We start from the raw sequence: 24,617 nt of genomic DNA, 5'->3' as shown, positions 1-24,617 counted from the left end.
CTATTCTATTCTATTCTATTCTATTCTATTCTATTCTATTCTATTCTGAAAGAGACAGCAAGAGTACAAGCAGAGGAGGGACAGAGAGAGAGAGAGGGAGAGAGAGAGAATCCCAGGCAGGCTCCATTCTGTCAGCACAGAGCCCGATGCAGAGCTCAAACTCACAAACTGTGACATCATGACCCATACTGAAACCAAAAATCAGATGCTTAACCAACTGAGCCAACCAGGCACCCCGAGATAGAGCTTTGTAAATTACCAGTAAATAGATGGATACAGAAGCCAAAAGACTAAATGCATTGACTAGGAACAGTGAATCAAAGAAAACAGCAGAGGGTCTCATGTGACATCATCATTTAAGCGCTAGCCTAGAAGAGAAGCCTGCAGAAAAAGCTGAAATGATTCATTAAAGAGGTAAGAAGGAGCTAAGGCACATAGGCATCAGAGAGCTCAAAGGAAACTAAAGACAGTCTTTTCACATGATTTTCTGCTGTAGATAAGTCAGTTAAGACAATGACTAGGAAGTATCCATCTGATTATGCCATACTGGAAAAGTAAAATACTTGTTTCTAAGGGTTGTTGAGGAAGACAAAAGAGAGCCATCTGAAGAGAAATAAAAAACTCAACAAACAATCATTTCTTGTCCTTCACTATTGTAGGCCTGGCTGGTAGCTGGATGGATAAACCACTCAAGATCTTTGGGGGCCACTTGCAGCAAAAGAACAGCATCTTCAACTCTATTTGGGGGCATTCAGATAATAATACCTAATGCTGAGCTAATTTTCTATCTTCAGGTTCTTTTTTTGTCAGAGATTGCTGAAGAAACCACATTACAATCAGAGACAGAGTTTGATATAATTGTGAAGGAGAAAATCTGACTCAGGTATCCTTATCCTACCCGCTGCCAATGATCTAGTGTCCTACAATTTCCCATTCCATCTCCCAAGACACTATTATCCCTGAAAGCAATAGTTCCCATAGCTGTGTGTGCGGCAGCCATGGTTAAAAATGTTCCCTATGTTCTTCCCTCCAAATTAGACATGTCTTTCCTACTTTCCTCTTCTTTAGGGCCCCATAAGCATGAGATAAACTACCCAGAGGCATTGTAATGCAATGGAATAAAGTTACTGATTTTGGAATCAGAAAACCTAGACTGGATTCCCAGTTTTACTGTTTATCAGAACTGTGTGACATTTTGGTAAGTCATTTTGCCATTAATCTCTCTGGCCTCAGAATGCCTACTTCTCAAAGGTATACATATTTGGGAGGGAAAAAGAAAGTATGTAAAAACTCTTTTTTAAATGTAGTATAGAATCATGTCAATTTTCCCAACTGTATCTCTTGAAGTTCTTGGAACTACAGTTTGTCTAGTATGGAGTCAGATTTACTTTAGTATCTGGTAAACTGATGGACTTTTTCCATGTAAGTTTCTGTGAGAATGTTATTTCTGAAACTCTGTAAAAAGAAACACCTCATCTCTGGGTGGGCTGAGTTCTCCTGTGTTTAATCAAAGAGGTGTGATGAGCCTCAGAGAAGGAATTTCCTGTTACTCCCTCTTTTAGCAGCCCTGTATAGAAACAGCAAACACCTAGCATTTTTTATGGTGCTTTACCATCTCCAAAGCGTTTTTGCACATAGGATTTGAAATTACCCCAGGATAGCTGGTCCAAACTGTGATATCAGAACAGACTGAAGGCAGAAGCAGATATAAAAAACTCAACTGTTTTCTATTAAGTCAAACATAAGGAATTGGCAAAAAAAAAAGTAAAACAAGGCGATTCTTCTCTCAAATTTTTTTTTGTCTTGGGGCACCTGGGTGGCTCAGTTGGTTGAGCGTCCAACTTCAGCTCAGGTCATGATCTCACAGTTCATGGGTTCAAGCCCCACATTGGGCACCGTGCTGACAGCTCAGAGCCTGGAGCCTGCTTCGGATTCTATGTGTCCCTCTCCCTCTACCCCTCCCCACTCATGCTTTCTGTCTCTAAAAATGAATAAACCTTAAAAAAAATTTTTTTAATAAAAAAAATGTTTTTGTCTTGGACAACATAGCTAGTTTTCATAAAAATGTGTTAATTATATTAACCTAATGGTTTTTTTTAATGAATTGATATATAATTGTTTTAATTTCTACTGTGGAAACTATCAATAGATCCAACACACATCAACCAAAACTGGGAGACTCAATCATTTTTAAGAGTGTAATGGGGTCCTGAAACAAAAATGTTTGAAGACTGATAACCCTGGCATTATGCCCAGCGAAATGGAATTTTAAATATCTTTTTATTAAAAAAAATTGCCATTTGGAAATTGCTAGTTGTTCTTTGGTTTCTGATGGTAGCCACAAGGAGTTGCCTTGAAGCCTTCACATTCCTTGGCCAAGTCACCAAAATGCCCTTGAATTACTAATAGACATTGTGCTGGCAACATGGTCCAACGCCCTCACCCTCACCGTCACCCCATTGAGAGACTAAGCTTAAACACTGCCCAAGATGAGGGGTAGTGAATTTGTGTAAGAAGCCTGAAGGCTTCAGGTGGGAGTCATTAGGAAGGAAATGAGAACCTTACCTCCTTTGCTTCCTGCTTCAAAGTTACCATAATTGTCACCTGTGTTGGGAGGCAGGTAAGCTCAACAATACTCCTCAAGATCGCCCTGAGGTCAGGACTCAGGTAAAGGGATCTCACCAGGAATTGAAGGCAGCTAACCCCAACTAATCCTACTGATACAAGTACAGATGGAAAAGACCATTTCATTAAAGGAAATTATTGAGAACCTGGGCTGCCTGGGCATGGGGCACCCATGGGTGAGGGAAGAATTCCTTCCCCATCCTGTGCTAGTCAGTTCTGGCCAGTGCAGCAATGGCCATGGCAGCAAGCTCTGTATTTGGCAACTTCAATACTGCCACGCATTCTGTGGCAGAGCCCCTGAATAAGCAGAATGGATGCCCAGGACAGGGCAGTGACACCACCAGTGGGTAGGAGTAGCAGCAGGCTAGAACAGCACTCTTATAGTACTGACCACCCTCCTCCCTGCAAGGCAATACTAACTAAGACTGGGGTGCTTGGGTTGCTTAGTCAGTTAAACATCAGACTCTTGATTTCCTCTCAGGTCATGATCTCAGGGTCTTGAGATAGAGCCCCACTGCAGGCTCCGCACTGAGCATGGAGCCTGCTTAAGATTCTCTCTCTCTCTCTCTGCCCCTTCCCTGCTTGCACGCATATGCACACTCTCTCTGAATAAAATACATGTATATTAACTGAGGCTGACCCCCTGGATTAAATTCCTGGTGTTCATGGACTGATCACAGGAGGGCCCACTCCCAGCCTCACCTCACCCAGGATCTCTGGCTAAAAAGGCTGGTGGGGGTTCAAGGGTAGCAGTTGGGGAACCAGTACAGGGTGACATTTTTCATATTCTAAACTGATGGCATTATACACCCCAGTTTCAATTTCATTCCTGTGGTAGGCATAATAATGACCTCCCAAAGATGTCCTAGTCCCTAGCACCTGTGAATGTGGTACCTTGCATAGCAAAGGTCACTTGCAGATGTGATTAAAGTTAAGGACCTTAAACTCAGGAAATTGTCCTGAGGCCCAGGCAGGCCCAATCTAGTTGCACAAATCCTCAAAGCAGAGCATCATTCCTGCTATGGTCAGAGACGGATGGTACAACAGTTGCAGAGAGAGGCTATATGAGGAAGGCTCCACAGGCCATTGCTGGCTTTGAAGACAGAGGAAGGAGGCTACGTGCCAAGGACACTGAAAAAGGTATGGAAACAGATTTTGCCCCTAGGGCCTTCAGAACTGAATGTAGTTCTACCACCACCCTGATTTTAGCCTAGGGCAGGCCCATGTTGGAAATTATAACCTCCAGAACTATAGATAATCAATTTATGTTGTTTAAGCTATTGAGTTTGTGAAAATTTATCACAGCAGCACTAGAAACAATTACTAATAAGTGCCTTGCTCAAAGAGAATTCCTAAACTCTCATAAGACACTAGCTTCAGAATTGTATGGCAAGAGCTGGAAGGGAACAGCTGAGCACAGAGTGAATGAACACTGCTAGAGAAGCTCAGAAGGGAATCCCAAGCAGCAGAAGACCTGGACAGTCCTGTGGTAGGTCACCCCCAGGCCCAGCAGCAAGTGACCTTGATGACTACTTGAAAGACTGGGATTACTGAAATCTGTTGCATACCATCTCAGGATTTAATTTTTTTAATGTTTATTTATTTTTGAGAGAGAGAGAGAGACAGCAAAGGAGGGGCAGAGAGAGAGGGAGACAAAGGATCTGAAGCAAGTTCTGCGCTGACAGCAGACAGCCTAATGTGGGTGGGGCTCAAACTCACAAACCATGAGATCATGACCTGAGCTGAAGTCGGCTACACTGGATGCTTAGCCAACGAAGCCACCCAGGTGCCCCAAGGACTTAATTTTTAAAGTTACCTGAGGAACTATCTCTAGTCCTTGCATGTCCTCAACTTATGATTCTCCTCCATTAAATGGCACAAGTTCTTTTTGTGACATTATGTGCATTTTATTTGCAAGTGGAGGCCTTGCTGTTGGCTTCCAAGAGTCCCAGAGAAGGTGTTCTCTCATATTTCTGGGCAAAGGCTTGCTCAGAAGAGGTCAAGGCAGCACGGCATCACTGTTAAGAGCAATCTTTGGAATCAGATGGCTTTGGCGTGAAAATTCATTTACCACTTACCAGCTGTTTGACCTTGTGCACTTTCTTCATTAACCTCTCTATGTCTCAGTTCCCTTAACTGTAAATTGGGGAATAATTATAGTACTTCCTCTTGGAGCCCTCTGTAAAGATTTAATAAAATGATGCAAATAAAGTGCCTGACACGTAAGTGTTTTTATTATGATGTAGCCTGGGTAGGTCCTTCAAGAGACCCAAAGGATACATTTACTCTATTACAAACCAAACAAATGGTCCTTAAGGAAAGATTCATCCACACGACCACACCTCTCCCATCAGTGCAACTGACAGAAGTCACAACTACCAGCCAAATTAAAGTTGGACTATGTCTGTTCCAAAGAGCAGAAAAGTTACTCTAAACAATTCAAATGATAATATTTAATTAACCCTTTTGGGGACTGGCCACGCGCCAAGTGCTGTTCTAAGCGCAGGCATGCATGTGCACACACACGCACATGCAGTCTTCAAAATAACCCTATACCATAGTACTATAGCTAATCCCATCTTACAATTTTCCCAAAGTTACACAGCTGAGAAATAGCCCAATCAGTCTGCTCTGAGGACCATGCCTTTAACCACTACATCATAACATAATGTCTTTGAATCAAGCCATAATATGAAATATAAACTGACAAATCCCATGTCAAAAGTACTGATCCTCCTCACAAAGAAATAAGCAAGTATTGATTGGTCACTAATGATCTAAAGGAGCCAATGTTACCAAAGAGTTAAAGGTTTCTTGGTAACTTTTTCAATACCAGGGTTTGGGACAGGCTTAACTGATCTTAACACTTCTGGTTAAACGTTGTGCAATGGTTAAGATTTGAGCAAAATTACTATTATTTTAGGAGAAACAAGAGAAGTACTTTTTGGCTGAGTTATTCTGTTTGGCCCTTGTTAAAGAACAAAAATTCAACTGAGTAAATTTGAAGATCTAATTGGCTCTATTCAATGATTCATGAATCCAACAGCATACTATCTAGCAAATGGAGAGATACAGCAAGGAGTTGTATAAAATGGAAGATTTTTATGGGAAGGAGGATGGTATAAGGAAGTTATTAGTAAAAGAAAATAAAGGATTGTTCCAGGCAAGGTCACTTTCCCTTAGGGGGAAAAACAGGGGTCTTATTAGGTAGATGACCTCATCTTACTTTGAAGGATGGAAAGGTTCATGCAACAGATTACTCATTGCTGCTGACCAGATCTATTTCTGCAGACTGAAACTGCAATTAGGTTAGGTATTAAGCCCTGGTTTGGTGACTTTGCCTAGCATAAGTGACTCCATTTTGAGCCTGTGGTTTTCTTTTTGCACACTGTGCAAAGGAGGTGGTTTGGGGCACCATGGAAAGGAAGTATTAATCCAGATGTAGCCTAGGACTTAACAATGTCCATTCAACCCTTTGTCTTTTGAGCTTCTCTCTAGGCATTCTGCTAACACTTTTTCCTTATTGGGTAAGTTGCTTTTCAAAGGTTGCCCCAGCTAAATTGTTGGCTGATCTCAACCTTAAACTATTATATTTTACCTTGTACATTCCCTAGGTAGATCTCAAGGGGCTACTGAAACACTTAATTACTCCTCATAGTCCCCTGTGAAGTCCCCTCTGAGACCAGAGAAGAGTCATTTAGGGTATAAATTAAAGAAAAAGCCCTAGTAATGGGGAAATTTGAGCCTCCTCCTGCCTAGGGCTGTAAATGCTGCTCCAGTGAACACTTGTTTGACTCTGCCTGGGATTTCCCTTCTCATGTTTCCTCAAGTCCATCTGCTTTTAGGATATTTGGGTTGAGGCTATAAAATTAAAGTTCTTCATACTTAGTTTTCTTCCTTCTTCCCCACTCCCCATTCCACCATCTCAACAGAAACAATTCCCAAAAATACTCTAAAAAACCTTAACCAGTGTTCTCACATGGCAAAACATATATTGCCAAGGCTTTCACCCCAGCTGAGGCAAGCATATCAGAGCCACTGATATAATTGAGAAGTGACTGGTCTTTTGCATATAAGCCAACCACCTATTTGTTGCCTGTATCACAGATAATATAATTAGAAGCCCAGGTAAGAAAATGTGAGATTATTTTTTAGATGTACATACTCACAGTTTTAAAGATAAAATAATGTGGTAGCTATAATTTATGTTTAAATAAGTCTAATCATTTAGTATTTGTCTTCCCTGCTGGATTATAAACTTTACTAGGAAGGAGAATATGTCTACTTTATTCTCTACTGTATCCCTGGCCCATAATAGATGCTCAATAAACATTTCTTGACTGATTAAATGAGAAAATTAATATTAAAGAACCACACAAAGTGCAGCACAAAGAACAGTCTGATCACCCAGAGGCAGTCATCAGCAGACCCCTCTGTGAGTGTTGTTTTTGGGTGAAGGGCTGTCACCAAGAAAAACACTGCCTGCTTCAAAAATGTTGAATAGTATTAGTCCTATAAAATCAACAACATTTCAATAGATATTTTAAATGTATTTACAAAACAAATTCCATAAAATGTTTTTCTCATTTTCCACGGATTTTTAGTGAAGAAGAAATTCTAGTACACATGTTACAATAAAAGGCAGAGACCCTTTCTCTTCTGTAAAAGCACAGATACATTTTCCAATTCACTTTGCCGCAACCTCCCAAAGGAGACTCAAAGCTTGCCAAACTCAAATATTGTTAGAACTCAAACAATTCCAAAACTCAAAGGAAGGCAAGTTTTTAATCACCTCTGGGATGTTCACTTTCAATAAGATTTTTTAGGGCCAAGAAAGAACAAGCCCAAATATAGCTCTAAAATGTTGAGCTATCTACTTTTATAACTCCGCTGCTGATAGAATTGTTGCTTTGTCAAATCCTGCTGCAGTTTGACCCCTTTCACTGAGAACTTGGTGATTAATAATGCCCTTAATTGCTCTTGCTCCTGCCCTCACAGCTGGTAGGAGAAGTGATGTATATATCACAAAGAAACACTGAACCAAGTTTTAAGGACAGAAAGGAAGTGGGTGTGTAGAGCTGCTGGGCTCTGCCTCCTTCCTGCACTGTGGGAGGCGGGGGAACCTCACCCTCATTAAGGAGAAAGCCTCAGCCCAGGCACACTGAGCAGTCCCACTCCCCATCACAATTGCTGCTCCAGCTCATGACTGACAGGAAAGCCTTCCTAAATCCCCAGGCTTTAATTGGAGCTTTCCCCATCTGCCCCACAGATCTACAGGGTGCGAGTTAATGAACCAATGAACTGCGTTTCCCTCCTCAGGTCCTTTGCTGATAATTAGTTGATGAAAGAGCTCAGGGACTCAAAGTGTCAAAGAGAACCATGGCTTTTCCCCCTTGCAGTGAATCAAGTGCAAGTATTCAACAGGAATTAAGATTACAGGGACAGTGTCCTGACTCAGTGCCTATGATACAATCTAATCAGAAGAGGAAGCATTGGAGAGGGGAGAGAGTGATGACAATGGGCAGCGAATGTGACTTTGATTTAGAAACTTATTTTTATGTCATTTAAGATAACTCAGTAACTCTCCAAAAAGACAGACTGACTCTATATAATTAGGTTCCCCAGACTACTAAAATCCTTTTCTGATAACTTAATTCTTTTGCTTTTAATAAGGACTCTTTAGGAGAACTGGTATGGGTGGGGAGGGCAGAGAGGGACTAGCTAGCCTCAAACAACAGATTGCCTTGAATTTAAAAAGGGCCAGGATCTCAAACCTGAAAGAGTTCTTACCAAGAAAACACCTTAAGATGCACAGGGACTTACTGATTATAAAATGTACTGAAGGGGATCAGAATATGCCACCTCAAAATATGCCACTTTGGCGTAAGGATTATTTTGAGCTGAAGGTAACTGAGAAGCAGTAGACACAGGAGGAGTTCTCTGCACTTCTATTTGACTAAAAGCAGGGCATAAATTTCCCTTTCATAAAAGAAATTCATTTGTAAAGGTATCCCCCTACATATACCAAGAAGAGAAAAACTTAAGATATAATTAATATGTGGCCATCCTTTTCTTATCTATCCATGTATTTAATAGACTGTTACTCCCCTGCTTAAAATACTCCAGTGGCTTCTCTTTCCACTTAGGATAAATCCAGACTCTTTACTTTATCTGATAAAGCTCTGAACAATCCAGCTGCTACCAAAATCTCCAAACTTACCACCCACTTACTCTTTTTCAACAAAACTGGACTTCTTTCTGTTGCTTAAATACCTCAGGCTACAGTTGTCAAATTTAGCAAATAAAAATACAGGATGCCTAGTTAAATTTGAATTTCAGGTAAAAATGAATTATTTTTTGTATAAGTGTGATCCATACAATATTTGGGACATACTTATACTAAGATAGTATATACTCATTATTTATCTGAAATTCAAATTTAACTAGGCATCCTGTATTTTATCTGGCAAGGCTCATCCTTGTCCTAATGCCTTTGTACTCGCTGTTGTTCCCTTTCCTGGAGTCCCTTACTACCAGATCATTGTCATATGACTGACCTTTCTTTGTCTTTCAAATAACAGAGTAAATACCACCTCCTCAGGAATCATTCTCTGGTCTCCTAATCTGCATGGCTCCCAACACACACATCTTTCCCTAACCCAGTCACTCTATCTCATTGACATTTTTTCCTTCTTGACACATAAACTTTAATAAAGTAGGCACCTTGTCCATCTTGTTCACTCTTACATGCCATTAGCTACAGTGTCTGGCATATAGTAGATGTTCAATAAAACACTTGCTGAATGAATGTCCTCTCAATACACTAGCCTAGATAACACCTGTACATTTGAAAAGACTGCAGGTAGTAAGGAGTGAAAGTCCTTCTACTTCAGAAAATGGGGGGGGGGGGGCCATTAAAAGTAGCCATATAAACTGAACATATGCTACTTAAACTATAGTCCTAACCAAATTATTTTAAGTCATCAACTTTACCATCAGAAATTAAGAAAAAAAGTAAACAGTAATTCTAGTTTTTAGAAATGACCTAGGAACGCCTGGAGGGCTCAGTCAGCTTGTGATATCTCTCTCTCAAAAATAAATAAACATTAGGGGCACCTGGGTGGCGCAGTTGGTTGAGCGTCCGACTTCAGCCAGGTCACCATCTCGCGGTCCGTGAGTTGGAGCCCCGCGTCAGGCTCTGGGCTGATGGCTCAGAGCCTGGAGCCTGTTTCCGGTTCTGTGTCTCCCTCTCTCTCTGCCCCTCCCCCGTTCATGCTCTGTCTCTCTCTGTCCCAAAAATAAATAAATAAAAAACGTTGAAAAAAAATTTTTTTAATAAATAAATAAATAAACATTAAAATAAAAACAATTACTTAAAAAATGAAATAAATCATTCAAATTATCCCCCCTTAAAAATTTTTTTTAATGTTTATTATTTTTGAGGGAGAGTGCACAAGTGGGGAAGAGCAGGGACAGAGGGAGATACAGAATCTGAGCAGACTCCAGGCTCTGAGCTGTCAGCACAAGGCCCAGTGCGGGGTTCCAACCCACAAACTAAGAGATCATGACCTCAGCCAAAGTCAGACACTTAACCAACTGAGCCACCCAGGTGCCCCAAATTATCCCCTTTTTCAAAGAAAAGAAAATATAACAAAGCAAGCTTAGAATTTCAAGAAAAATGATCACTAATTAGACATTTAATATTGTTTATTCTAAGTAGCATATTAACTATAATTCAAATTTTTAACATAACAAACTTCTATTTTGTATAGGCTTTATAGAACACTCAAATTAATATACCCTTATTTCCATGTTTAATAATAGAATTTATGTAATATTTTAAGTCTTACAAAGTATCTCACAACACATTTATGGATTCCTTAAAAGCATGGCTACCATGTTCTCATACTTCAAGCCCACATTACTTGGTCCCATGCTTTAAAGTTAAGTAGTAGTCTTTCATTCTTCTTCAAAACTGTTATAGCAGAGGCTAAAGTTGAGTTGCTCCCCTGGGCATCTCCCCTTGACAGCTGAGAGAGTAATACCTTTTTGGCACAAGGATGATTTCATCCAGGGATGTGGCAATAGTTCCATTTGTTTCCTCATCCTTAATCTTCAGTTCTCTCTCACTGATAATGCTAAACTTCTCCACTACAGTCTGTTAGAAGTGAGCCATGGAGCCGCTGAATTAATTGACTTTGCTCCAAGCATACCTGGCAGTCTAGCAGCGGACAGAAACATGTGACTCCAAAATGGATAATTCAGACTTCAGTCCAAAGTGAAAATGACTGGAAAAGACTACAATCCTGATTTATTCTCAGTCTTTTTTCATCTCCCTATAACACACTTAATACATTTTTATTCTCTTTGTGCCAAGTAGCACATCTACACAGCCGAGAGTACCAATTATTCCAATTTACATGAACTAAGGGACTGGAAGTTTCTTCCTAAAACCTTCAGACAATCATACAGATTACATCTCAGTTCTCAACTTATCCATTCACTACTTTTACATCTTCCTATTTTCACCTGCATAAAGCAAATCAAACTTTACCTTCTTTTTTTCATCTGGCTATCCCCCTCCATAACATGCAGGAGACATCAGTCCTGCCTCCAGTTGGAGAGGCAAAGAGACTCCTGGCAGTTATCCAGCTGATTCACACTTGCTTCAGGAGACCTGAAGACTCTTTCGCTCACTCATCCACTCATTCAATGTATATTTACTAAATGCCTGTGAGGCATTGTGCTAAGTACTGTTAGAAAATAAAGATGATTCAGATCCAGGGCTTATCCTGAAGGCGTTTAGGGTCTACAAGCAGAGATAAAACATGCATATAAATAAACATTATAATGCCAAGAAAGAATGTGAGGCAATCCATAGAGAAAGAAAGACTCCATAGGAGAGGTAAAGACAAAGAGCTGTTGGAAGGCTGACAGAATCTGACAAAGCTTCACAGAGAAGGTGACGTGTGCTGACATGTGCGGATAAGTAGGGTTTAGACCTCAGAGAAGAAGTGAAGGACATTTAAGCTCAACCACGAGCCTGAGCAAATACAGCAGTGGGACAGAACACCAGAGCACACAGCATCTCCCAACAGTTCAGTACAGTGCAAAGAATCGTAGATTTGGACTCAAAACCATTGGGTCAAGCCCCAGCTTTGCTGGCTTTTAGTCCTGTCCTTTTAACCCTTCTATAAAGTGGAAAAGATAATTCTTTTTCAAACTTGCATGCCGTTGTGGAAATAAAATAGGATAATAAAGCAGTTAAAGTGCATGATTGTAAATAACTTGTATCCCCTTTTCTTAAGACTTTTCTCCCTGTTTGCTCTGCATTTCTCCCTACAGTTTTCCTCACCTTGCTTTCAATACCCCATCGTCACCCAATAGAAAAATAGTAACAAGAACCTCATTAAATAGTCCCTGCTTCATCCAAGGTTGAATGTAGGTACTACTGTTTCCCCTTTGAAGATGGCTTCAGACTGACACTCCTCCTAAAACTATCCACAGAATTTACCCCTTTGAGACACAGAATTCTTCCAAATTCCAGCATATTGGAGTTGGTATTTTTAGCTCTTCTCCCAGTGCCAGTTTACTGTGTTAGATATGCAGATGAAATGACCTAATCATTGGTCAAAATCAAAGACACCTATACATCCTTAAACTGTTTCCTCTAATCATCATGTCAGCATTTCCTTGAACCCTAGGTTATAAATTATAAGCAATTGTGTTTGCATGATGAAACCCCTTCTAATACAAGCTTATAATCATAAAAGAGGTTAAACATATAAACAATCATGCATACTACAACGTTATATTGTCGATCTTGATAATTTATAATTATCAATAGAGGAGTGTCTTCTCTTGGTCTTGGGTTAAAAAGCTGGGTATGGGAAAAAGGAAATCGCAGAGTAGCGGTTTATGCTTTTCATCTTTGTATTCCCAATGTCTGAAACAGTGTCTGGCATATGCTAGGTACTCAATAAATATTTACTGGACAAATGAATAAGTGAAAACTACATCTCTAATCCTGTCTTTAGTCCCAAATTCCATCACAAACTGCATGTTCCTGTTCCATTAGTACCTTAAATTCAACAGGTTACAAACCAAACTCATTATCTATCCCCTCAAAAAATATCTTCTTTTTATGATTTTCTATTTCTATTATTGGTCCCCCTATTCTTTGAATCACTCAAGTTCAAATCTGCATTGATTTCCTCATCTCATATTCAGTTATCAGTTATCAATTTTGTATCAACAGTTTATTTAGGGTATTCCTCACATCTGTTCCCTCTTTTTTTCATTCATCTCCACTGTTGACCACCTAAGACCATGGACCAATTTACCTTCCGAAGACTCTGATTATTTTGTTCCCTGGAACGTAGGGGTAGGTCTCCTGTCAGATAAACTATCTAAACACTTTAACCTGGCATTCTAGATCCTCCATGATCAGATCCAGAATTACTTTTGCATCCCTAACTTGTGTAGGTCTATTACATATACCTTATGTCCCAATTCAACAGAATTACTACTCATCATTCTCTTCAGACCCTACTCCTTTTCTTAAACCTAGAAAATCTTTACGTCTAAGCTTGATGTCCATCTTGAACATTTCCTCATCTATATGACCTCCGTGACCTCCTTGACTACAGTAAGTATCCCCTCCATGAACTCCAGGCACCTAGTTCAAGCCTCTCTTACCACAGTTGGCTTTCATTTAAAGCGTATTTGTCTTCATCATCCTCATTAGCTCATAAATTCACCTACTTGCTCAATATAAGTATGCAATACCTACTACTATGTTCAAGGAACCAAGACAGACTGAAAAGTCAGCAATAAACAAGATAGTCATAGTCTCTGCCTTCATGAAGCTTCCTCTGCAGCAAGAGATACAAGAGTGTTCAAGAAACAGGAAAAAGCCAGAGTGGCTAAAGGGGGAAAGTAGATGAGGCAGACAGGGCCAGGGGCCTTGTAGGCCATCATAAGAAAGGGGATATTCTTTTAAATGTGAAGAAGCCATCAATGGGCTTTATGCAGAGGAAAGGGATAGTTGGATTTGGATTTGTCTCCAAAGGTTTTCACTGGCTACTGTGTAGAGAATGTATTACAGGAAGACCAGATAAGGAGGCTGTTCCCATATCTAGTCAAACAATGAGAGTGAAGATAGAGAAAAGTAGATGAATCTGGGGTACATTCTGGAGATAAAGTCCATAGGACCTGTCAAGGGATTACATGTAAGGAGAAAGAAAAAGAGGCATTAAGGATGACTCCTAGCTTTCTGACCTGAGCAACTGGGCATATTGCATTGACTGATATGGAAAATGTTTGAGGCAGAGCAGGTTTAGGAGGATGACTGGTAGATGAGAGAAGTTTGAACATATTTGAATATTGATGGAAATGATCCAGTGGAGAGGAAGTGATAGAAGATACAAGGCAAAAAAAGAATCAGTCTTCAGGGGCCCAAGGGTCACAAACTCTGGTGTTGGAGGGCTCAGTTTTATTAAGTAGATGAGAACTGAGACCATGGACGCTGGCTAATCAAGATGGAGGAAGACTAGGTTATACATGTGTGAATGAATGAATGAATCTGTTCAATGACTAAAATTCTCTATCCAAATATTTATATCTTTCAGAAGCAACATTAAAAGAAGAAATCCTAGAATACTTTTTGTCATTGTTCTCTATCCAGCCCCTCAAAAAAGAAATCTTCACTGGAAAAAGGAAGGTTACAAAGCAGTATTCATTGTGTAACCTCCTATATGCACATGTGTGTATACACACATATTTTATACATACTGATAATCAAGGGCTGTCATTAAAACATAATAGTATCTTTATAACTGGATTACAAGTATTTTTTCATTGTCTTTACTTTATAAAACTTCTACAATGAACATGTACTATTTTTGTATTAAGAAAAAAACTAATAAATTTATTAGATACATATCTTGGGCTCTCAGACATACCCAAAGTTCTGGATGATTCTTCAAAGGGAAGAAGAGACTAGCAGAGTCAGCAGCATAGTTTTATTCAAGACATTTGGTTTGCCTGTTTGGCTTGTCTCTCCTGCCACAAGGAGCATATACGTCTTTCCCAAGCCAGTCTCTATAGTCCCAACCACCATTCCCACCTGTGGGAGCTGCCACTTGCCTAAGAGAGTTCCTTTACCCATACAGAAAGTCCAGCCAAGGGACCCACCACAATTTCTCAGACCACTATTTATAATCTTTTTTATTTTGTTCTTTTTTTCAATAAGTACTGAATTCATGTATTTTAAAATTCCAAAGTACAGACAGTATATAATGAAAACTCCTCAAACCCCTGTCCCCACACCCAGCCCCCTCCCCTGGGGGAAACAAATGTTAACAATTTCTTATGTAACCACCTAGAGATCAATTATGGATGGAGCAATAATTTTTAAAACTTAATACATAATGAAGAAAAATTTAGTTTAGAAAATACAAATAACCAAGAGCAACAAATAAGAAGACAATAGAATCATCCCTCTGACACTACTGACTTTTGGATGTATGTCATACCACATTTCCTTATTTTTTTTAATATAATTTATTGTCAAATTGGTTTCCATACAACACCCAGTGCTCATCCCAACAGGTGCCCTCCTCAATGCCCATCGCCCACTTTCCCCTCTCCTCCACCCCCTCATCAACCCTCAGTTTGTTCTCAGTATCCAAGAGTCTCTTGTGGTTTGCCTCCCTCCCTCTCTGTAACTATTTTTTCCCCTTCCCCTCCCCCATGGTCTTCTGTTAAGTTTCTCAAGATCCACACATGAGTGAAAACATACGGTATCTGTCTTTCTCTGCCTGACTTATTTCACTTAGCATAATACCCTCCAGTTTCATCCATGTTGCTGCAAATGGCCAGATTTCATTCTTTCTCATTGCCAAGTAGTATTCCATTGTATATATGAACCACATCTTCTTTATCCATTCTTCAGTTGATGGACATTTAGGCTCTTTCCATAATTTGGCGATCATTGAAAGTCCTGCTATAAACATTGGGGTGCAAGTGACCCTATGCATCAGCACTCCTGTATCCCTTGGGTAAATTCCTAGTAGTGCTATTGCTGGGTCATAGGGTAGTTCTATTTTTAATTTTTTGAGGAACTTCCACACTGTTTTCCAGAGCGGCTGCATCAGTTTGCCTTCCCACCAACAGTGCAAGAGGGTTCCCGTTTCTCCACATCCTCGCAAGCATCTATAGTCTCCTGTTCATTTTAGCCACTCTGACTGTCGTGAGGTGTGTCATACCAGATTTCTATGTGCTTACATTAATACTTATGTATACCTTAAATATTAGAATAAGATAAATAAAATGATAAAAATTTTAGTATCTACAAAAATCAATTATTTCTGCAAATACTCTTTCAAAATTTAGATCATACTATAAACTTTTTAAATAAATATATTGTGAACATATTTCCATAGTAATAGATACTTCCACATATTATCCCCCTTTTTCAGAGAGAGCATACAAACAAGGGAGAGAAGCAGGGGGCAGGGGGAGAGAGAGAGAGACAGAGACAGAGAGAGAGAGAGAGAGAGAGAGGGAGAGAATCTTAAGCAGGCTCTGCACTCAGTGCAGAGCCCAACATAGGGCTTGATCCCACATCCCTAGAATCACACCTAAGCTGAAATCAAAAGTTAGACACTCAACCGGACTGAGCCATCCAGGTGCCCCCCACATATTATCTTAATGGCCAAATAATATCCCATCATTTGAACACATTATTTACACAACCCCCTCTTGCAGGATATTTAGATTGGTTTAAATTTTTTTAATCTTGTGATGAATATTCATGAGTAGGTAGGTGAGTATGTACCTTTGTATGTATCACTGATGATATCTAGAGTATAAATTCCTATGTAAGAACTGCTAGGTTACTTTAAGCCTTCCAGAAACAATACCTCCAACAGCTGCCCTTGAGAACCGGCACTGCAGCTCTGAAAAGCTGCTGATTCCTGATTAGCTGTGAAAGAAAGCCATTGTCATCTTTCTTTGTCACAATCTCCATACCCAGTACAGTGTTAAGAATATAATTAAAAACTCACTAAATATTTTTTGGATGAATGAATTCACTTTAAAATAGCCTAACATAGGGGCGCCTGGGTGGCGCAGTCGGTTAAGCATCCGACTTCAGCCAGGTCACGATCTCGCGGTCCGTGAGTTCGAGCCCCGCGTCGGGCTCTGGGCTGATGGCTCAGAGCCTGGAGCCTGTTTCCGATTCTGTGTCTCCCTCTCTCTCTGCCCCTCCCTGTTCATGCTCTGTCTCTCTCTGTCCCAAAAATAAATAAAAAACATTGAAAAAAAATAAAATAAAATAGCCTAACATAAAGATGTGGAGAAAGGGGAACCCTCTTACAGTGTTGGTGGGAATGCAAACTGGTGCAGCCACTCAGTATGGAGGTTCCTCAAAAAGTTAAAAATAGAACTACCTGATGATCCAGCATTTGCACTACTAGGTATTTACCCAAATAATACAAAATACTGATTTGAAGGATTACACGCACCCCAATGTTCATGCAGCATTATCAACAATAGCCAAATTATGGAAAGAGCCCAAATGTCCATTGACTGGGGAATGGATAAAGAAGATGTGGTGTACATATATATATATATATATATATAATGGAATATTACTCAGCCATCAAAAAGAATGAAATCTTGCCATTTGCAATGACATAGATAGAGCCAGAGAGTATTATGCCAAGCAAAATAAGTTGATCAGAGAAAGACAGATACCATTTGATTTCACTCATATGTGGAATTCAAGAAACAAAACAAATGAACATGGGGGGAAAAAAAGAGAGGCAAACCAAGAAACAGACTCTTATCTATAGAGAACAAACTGATGGTTACTGGAGGGGAGGTAGGTGGGGGTCATGGGTTAAATAGGTGGTGGGGATTAAAGATTGTTGTGATGAGCACCAGGTGTTGTATGTAAGTGAAGAATCACTAAATTCTACACCTGAAACTAATACTACACTGTATGTTAACTAACTGGAATTTTGATAAAACTTAAAAAAATAAAATAAAATTGCCTAACACCCACTGCCTGTACAAGCCTCTTCCTGAACCCTTCTTCATCCCTCACACAAGGATGAAGTCAAGCTTTTAAAAAGCTGTAAGCTGAAACACAGAGTAGTAGGAGTGCTTTCTTCACAAAATATTTTAGCTGAAAATGACTAAAACTTATTCATACATAATCCAGTTGCCACTAATTGAAGGCTTACTGTGTGCTCTGCTCTTCTATTCTATTTTATTCTATGCGATAGGTATTTTATTACCCTCAATTTATAGATAGTAGCTACTGATTTTTTTTAAAGTTCACATTAATGGAGTGCCTACTATGTTTCAGGCACTATTCCATGCATTACATACTCATTTATTCAACAAAATATTTTAGTATCTGTTATGTGCCAGGCACTTTGTAAGGCAAAATGAGGAGTAAAGAAGAACAGACAAAATCTCTGGCTTTATGGAACTTACACTGGAAAAGGGAGACAGTCGTGAAGATAAACAAGGAAGATAAACAAGGAAACTGTGACGCAAAATCATGAAAGGTACCTAAATGGAAAAATAAAGCAGGCAATTGGGATATGAAGTTCTCATTAAACCTCACAGCAACTATATCCAATAGAGACTTGTACTATATCCTTTTTTCCAAGAAAAAAGAAAAAAGAAAAAATTGAGAGGACTTCAACATGGTGGCTGCAGAACTGGCAATGGTGATGGCCTAGCCCAGGGTGGACAGAGTTGGAGGTGGTGGTGGTCATTCTCCCTAGGGACCACCAGGAGCTCAGTGGGGACTGAGCCTGGGAGGCCAGCCAGTGCCAGCACCTTTCAGCTTGTGGGATGGCAGCGGCGTTCAGGTTCTAAATGGCTTCTAAGAAGTTGGGCACAGATTTTCATGAGATTTTCAGTTACCTTGATGATGTCCCATTTAAGACAGGAGACAAATTCAAAACACCAGCTAAAGTTGGTCTACCTATTGGCTCCTCCTTGCCTGATTGTTTACACATTGTTGGAGAAGTACAGTATATGACTTCTCCTCGTAAAAGAAAACTATTGAATGGGCTGAAGATATTAAGAAATGGGCAAGAAGCCCAGCAGGAAGCAGAGTATACAAGACTGAGGAAATAGTAGCTAAAGTGAATTCTAAGAGTGGCCCAGCGGGTGACAGCAAAACGAGCTTCTCCGAGACATACAGTACAGCCACACTGCCGTCTCCTATCTACCCCCTTCCTTGACAGCTTACAACATAGCATCCTCACCCTGCCTTGGGTCAGCAGCAATATCACGAAACAAAAAGTTGTCAGCCCACCTCACATAAAGACAGATTTCAATCCTGCTGACTTTAAGTGTGAAGAAGACCCTATGGACAATCTGGAGTTTAAAACTACTGAGAAGGGAAGAGCTGAGAAACATTCTAGTAGGAACCACTGAACCCGTTATGGCTCAGTTATTGGACAATAACTTGCCCAGAGGAGGCTCTGGGTCGGTGTTAGAGGATGAGGAAGTCCTGGCATCCCTGGAGCGGGCAACCCTAGATATCAAGCCTCTTCACACATCCAGTGGCTTTATAACCTTAACGCAGTGGGGCAACTATGAGATGTCACTATCTTTCAAAGTATCCCTCCCCCCAATTCCTGCAGTAAGCAATATCAAATCCCTGTTCTTCCCCAAACTTGACTCTGATGATAGCAAACAGAAGACAGCCAAGCTGACAAGCACTTTCCATAACACATCCAATCTCCATAATGGCACCTTCTGGAATTCCCTAAAGCCTTGCACCCAAAGTAGTGCCAGTGAGTTCAGTTGGCATTATACTCTTAGGCTTTCAGCTGTCAACACAGACAGTGGCACAGAGGTGCCAACCCTGACTCCCTCAGACCTGATCTCCCGGATGCCTTCCCTCTCTGTCTTGTCTAGGTGCACAGAATGTACAAGGAGGAAGGAGCACACTTACCATTTTCTTTTGAGGGTGGAGGGTAAGGTATGGAGACTGTGCTTGCCTGTCTCTGAGCTGGGGAGAAAGTAGGAAAGGTTTGGATATATGAAAGCCTCCAGAACTGCTCTGGCTCATTCCATATTAAATGTATTTGTATTTTGAGAAGTGTCCTCGCCACCTCGGCCCTTCAGAGAGATTTCCTGGTCCTTCTGGGGTCTGTTCATCCTGAACAGAAACCTGGCCCAGCTGTTAAAAGGAGTCAGGGAGAAGGGGTGGGAGGGCCAGACTCAGTGCTGCTTTAGGGCTAGATGTTTCCCTCCCCTGCACTGATGGACGGAGCTCTAACCTAAGTTTAGTGCTAGTGAAAGGTTCTCCCAGGATTTTTTTGTTTTTGTTTTTTTCTCCTTTTAACAAAGTCTCTTAGTGCTACACTGGTCCTGCAACGTCTCTGTGATGCAAAGAATGTCCTTTTGCCCATGGGGTATTGAGTTTGCCTCTCTGCCAGTCAGTTACTATGCTTCCACGCCTCAGTCTTTCTTTTGGCTTGGTTTGGACCACAATCCTCCGCTACTAAGATTTTGGAGCCCTCTGATTTAGGAAACCTCTGATTTAGGTTTAAGAAATCATTGGCCCTTTCCCAGTACATTGAGTGGGGGAGAAACAGGCTGTGATTTCAGTAGTCCAGCACTAACTCCACCTCAGTTCTACTTGGAGAACAGCCTCTCCCTCCAGCTCCCTGCTCTAGGATGATGCAATAAGCAACATCAAGTCATAGAAATTAGCCTCCTTTTTTTTTTTTTTTTTGGTATTATGTTGTACATCATTAAATATCTAAATACAAAGGAAAAAATCTAAATACAAAGGAAAGAGGTTGAGAGAGGTTAAGTAACTTGCACAAATTTTATGGAGCTAACATTGATAAACAGTGGATAACCACTGTTACCCACTGATATCTCTACCAGCACCCCAATCCTAGATTTGAAATGAGTAAATGGTGCTTTCTCAGGATCTTATGTATAGAGCTCTGAAAAGTAGCCTCAAAGCCCCAACACTTACCAACCTAGCTCAACTGCTCTGGAAATTCTATAGCTACACAATAGATGAAAGACAAAGCTGGTACTTGATTTTCCAGTTACAGACAAAAGAGAGACAACTTATAACTCATCCTAAAAATAACCCTGGGAGACAGATATTATCCCAATAGGGACACACCAAGGCTTTACAGATGAGCAAATATAAGTTAAGTTGCTTGTCCAGTGTCATATAACTAACAATGGTTGAGTCAGGATTCCATCCCACATCACTCTGGTTCCTAACCCCAAGGGAGACAATGGCCCAGAGCAGACTACAGCTTAGGACTTCATGATGCCTTCTCAGAGTCATGTCTTCTGAGAGCAGATGCATCAGAAGGGCCCAGGGCCAGCTGCCTGACTCCAGCAAAGGTCTTTGAGAGAAATCAGTAGGTGTATGTTGAAAAAAAGGTACTTATGAAATCATTTCTGAAGAAAAAAATGAAAAGACCCTTCACAAGAAACCAGCCTCAAAGAAGCAAGTGTGAAGAGGTTGGCTGAAGGGAGAGGTGGTCTTAATAAGTCTCAAGTACTTTTCCACTCCCTGAACAATTTATTGGGCTCCCCACCCTCACCCGTGTGATTAATAGAGCCTCAAGAGCTGCTCAGTCTCCAGGCCATTTTGCTCTAGGAAGCTTTAATTTGAAAAATGAGACAAGTAGTTTCAGTGCTGTCATCAATAGGAAATTAGGAGATAAAAAGAAATCTATTTAAATGGCTTTTAAATATTCACAAGGAGAGCCACTGGGTCTTGGCCATGCTCCTCTCCTCTGTGCCCCTTGCTCAGATACCCCACTGCATCAGAATAATGAACACAAACTATGCCACTGTCAGCAGATGCTGAAGACAGTTGCAGTGAATACAGCCAACATTGGCCTGAGCCCTCTAGTCCCTCAGTAACTTAAATCTTTGGGGATGAGATTAGATAAAGAATCTTTGAGCTTTTCTAGAGCAGGATGCAAGACAAGATGACTGGAAAGGTACAGGTACAGGGAAATGACAATCTGACTCAAAAGAAGTCTTTAACATTAGTTCTAAAGAACTGTTTTCCTTTCTTTTTGGCACCCAAGAAAATCAACCGAATTTGAGGCTCAAGCACAGTATTCTAGAGGTCCCTATTGTCTGCAATTTGTGGTCTTTTTTTCCTTTGGAGAAGCAGGGCAGGAAGTAGTTAAGGGCATGAGTTCCCATATCAAACTGGTTTCAAATACTGGCTCTACTGCTTACAAGCTATGTGATTTTGGGCATCATATTTAATTTCTCTGAGCCTCAGAGTTCCCTATGCCTCAAAATGAAGATTATAATAGCACCTACCTCAAAGGACTCTTTTAAGGATTAAATGAAATAATGTATACAAATTCCTTTGTACACAATGAAAATCAGCTGTAATTACTGAAAGAAAAAAAAGAAACTTTTAAGGGAATATGAATTGGTATAACCTCTTCAGATTCAATTTGCTGAATATATCAAAATTTAAAAGGTAGATTTCTGGGGCACCTGGCTGACTTAAATGATAGAACTTGCAACTCCTGATCTTGGGATTGTAAGTTTGAACCCCATGTTGGGCATAGAGCTTACTTTAAAAAAATGTGGATTCCCTTTGAACTAGTGATTCCATTTCTAAGACACTGGAACAAGTATACAGATGTATACACAAAGATGTTTGCAGATATACTATGTAACTGGAAAAACAGCAAAGTAAACATACATCCATAGAGGAATGGTCAAATGAGTTGGAATTCATCTGTACACAGGTACATATTATGCAGTAAGAAGAATAAGATATATATGTTTCAAAAAGGTAACAGATCCACGATATACTATTCTGTGAAAAAAAAAAGGATGCAAGGAAGCATATACTGTATGAACCCACTTATATAAAATATTCAGACACATACTTATATTTGCATTTAAAAGACCATAATGATATAAACCAAACACTAGCAGTCAGTAGCTCTGGGGAGCAAGATGGGCTGGGGCCTGAAGAAAGCAGACTTTCACTCTTTATATAGTTCTCCATTAGTTGAATTTGACAAGCAAGTGATATTTTATATTTTTTGAAAGATTAGCAGGCCTCATACTTTTCAGCTTAGCCACTCACAGAATAATGAAGCAAATCAGATACAGACATACTAGCAAATGAAGCATTAAGCATATAATCATTGTGCTTCATTTCAGGCATTTCAACTGAATAAAATTCAATGTAATAAAAAATAGAATTATGAAAATTTTACTTTGGGATGCACAATACACATTTGATCTCAAACTGTTCGACTGAATATATACTTTGTTTTTGACTCATCAATGCAAATTTTGTTTTCTTTTCTTTTCTGATCCATGAATTCCCTCACATGCCGATATACCTGCCTGATAGGTATTTCTACCTGGATGTTCCAATGTGCTTAAAACTAACATGTCTAAAACCAAATCTGTCATCTTCCCCAAATATCCTATTTTTCCAAGGATATTCCCATTCTTCCTACCACCTGGGCTTGAAAGTCTAACTCTTATTAAGTAGTCAGTTCCTTGTCTTACTCCATCAGCAGATTGATGGTCAAGTACCTCTTGTTTTTCATCCATGATATCTCTGACATCACTTCCTTCTTTGCCATTCCCCAGGTAAGACCCTAAATGCAGGTCTCCCACCTCAATGTCACCTTGTATCTTTATCACAACATTTATAACACTGTGCACATCTCCCTGCTGCACACCCACCAACTGTAATCCCTAATAGGCCATAAACTCCTCAAAAGAAGGATTTGTTTTCTATTTACCTCAGCACCCAGCATCCTACCTAGGGTACACTGGGTGCTAGATTAATATCTTTTCAGTGAACAAATAGATGGAAAGAAGTAATTGGTCTTTATTTCTAGCAGTTTCTCCTTTCCCCATCGCCTTATCCCCCACCCATTTTCTTCAGTAGTTCTCCCTAGTTGATAATTCAATAGCATCATCATCATTGGTAATTTGCCACTTCTCAGATGAGAGCATAATCCTTTCAAATTCAGTCATGAATGGAATTTAAAGGGCTTTATTTGATATATTCAGTGCTTTTCTTTTTTTTCATATTCAGTGCTTTTCAAAGAAAATTTGAAAAATTCAAAACTATAGGACCTAAAAAAACTCCAATAGGCCTTAAATTTCCATTTAGACTTTAACAAAACAGTAAAAATGAGCATTTATGAATCATTAGAGGGTTAAAGACCAAATCCTTTAATTATCAATCCTAAAATATTATTTTATGAGGGGAATGCACAAGTATTAAGAACAGAATCATGTAATTTAATAATTTTTAAATAGCTCTCTATGATGTTCAGCTTATTAGGAATTGTTAATATTCTATTACTCAGAGGTCATTAGCACATTCTGCTAGCAGTATAGATCACATAACATCAAGTGACAAGGAGAGAACATGAAGTATCCCAATTATGATTTCTTTTAAAAAGGGCTGCTGTGACCTTCTCCCCAGAGTGTGAACTATATCTTACAAAGTCTGAAAAATGCTACAACCTTTCTCCATTAAATGGGACACCATTAGGGGAGGGGAAGATTACTTAAATAGAATAATAGCTAACATTTATTATGTGCCAGTCACAGTTCTAAGGGCTTTTCAATAATTCACTAAATCCTCACAAAAACTTTAAGAGAGAGGTAGTTATTATCCCTATTTAACAGATAAGGAAACTAAGTCCCCACTGAGGTTTTAAGTAACATGTCCAAGATTGTATACCTTTTAAAAAGGGAGATGTGTAGCAGACATGGAGCTGTGCCACCCAGACACCCCACCCCCCTTCCCTTCAAGGAAGGACTTCTCCCAGCTCCTGAGAGTGCTATCAGTGACAGCCTCAAGCTGTCAGCTCCTTCAGGATACTCCTCAGCTGCAGACAGTACCTCACTCAAAACCACACCCTTCCCAGGGCAGCCCAAGCCCGATGGCTGAGTACCACTGAGGT

The 24,617-nt window shown here is 40.0% G+C and overlaps 1 long non-coding RNA gene and 1 pseudogene across 3 annotated transcripts in view; one reads left to right on the top strand and one right to left on the bottom strand.

Moving 5' to 3' along the window:
- Nucleotides 1–24,617, bottom strand: part of LOC121038178 (uncharacterized) — a 125,979-nt gene that overhangs the window by 37,955 nt on the left and 63,407 nt on the right. The window lies entirely within an intron of this gene.
- On the top strand, nt 18,100–20,367 carry LOC121038174 (ubiquitin-associated protein 1-like; annotated as a pseudogene).

Source organism: Herpailurus yagouaroundi, unplaced genomic scaffold (genome assembly GCF_014898765.1).
Source record: "Herpailurus yagouaroundi ecotype Mexico unplaced genomic scaffold, PumYag 165, whole genome shotgun sequence".
In the NCBI taxonomy this organism is placed as follows: domain Eukaryota; kingdom Metazoa; phylum Chordata; class Mammalia; order Carnivora; family Felidae; genus Herpailurus; species Herpailurus yagouaroundi.
The sequence above is the reverse complement of the archived record's forward strand: the minus strand, read 5'-3'. Positions and strand labels throughout refer to the sequence as shown.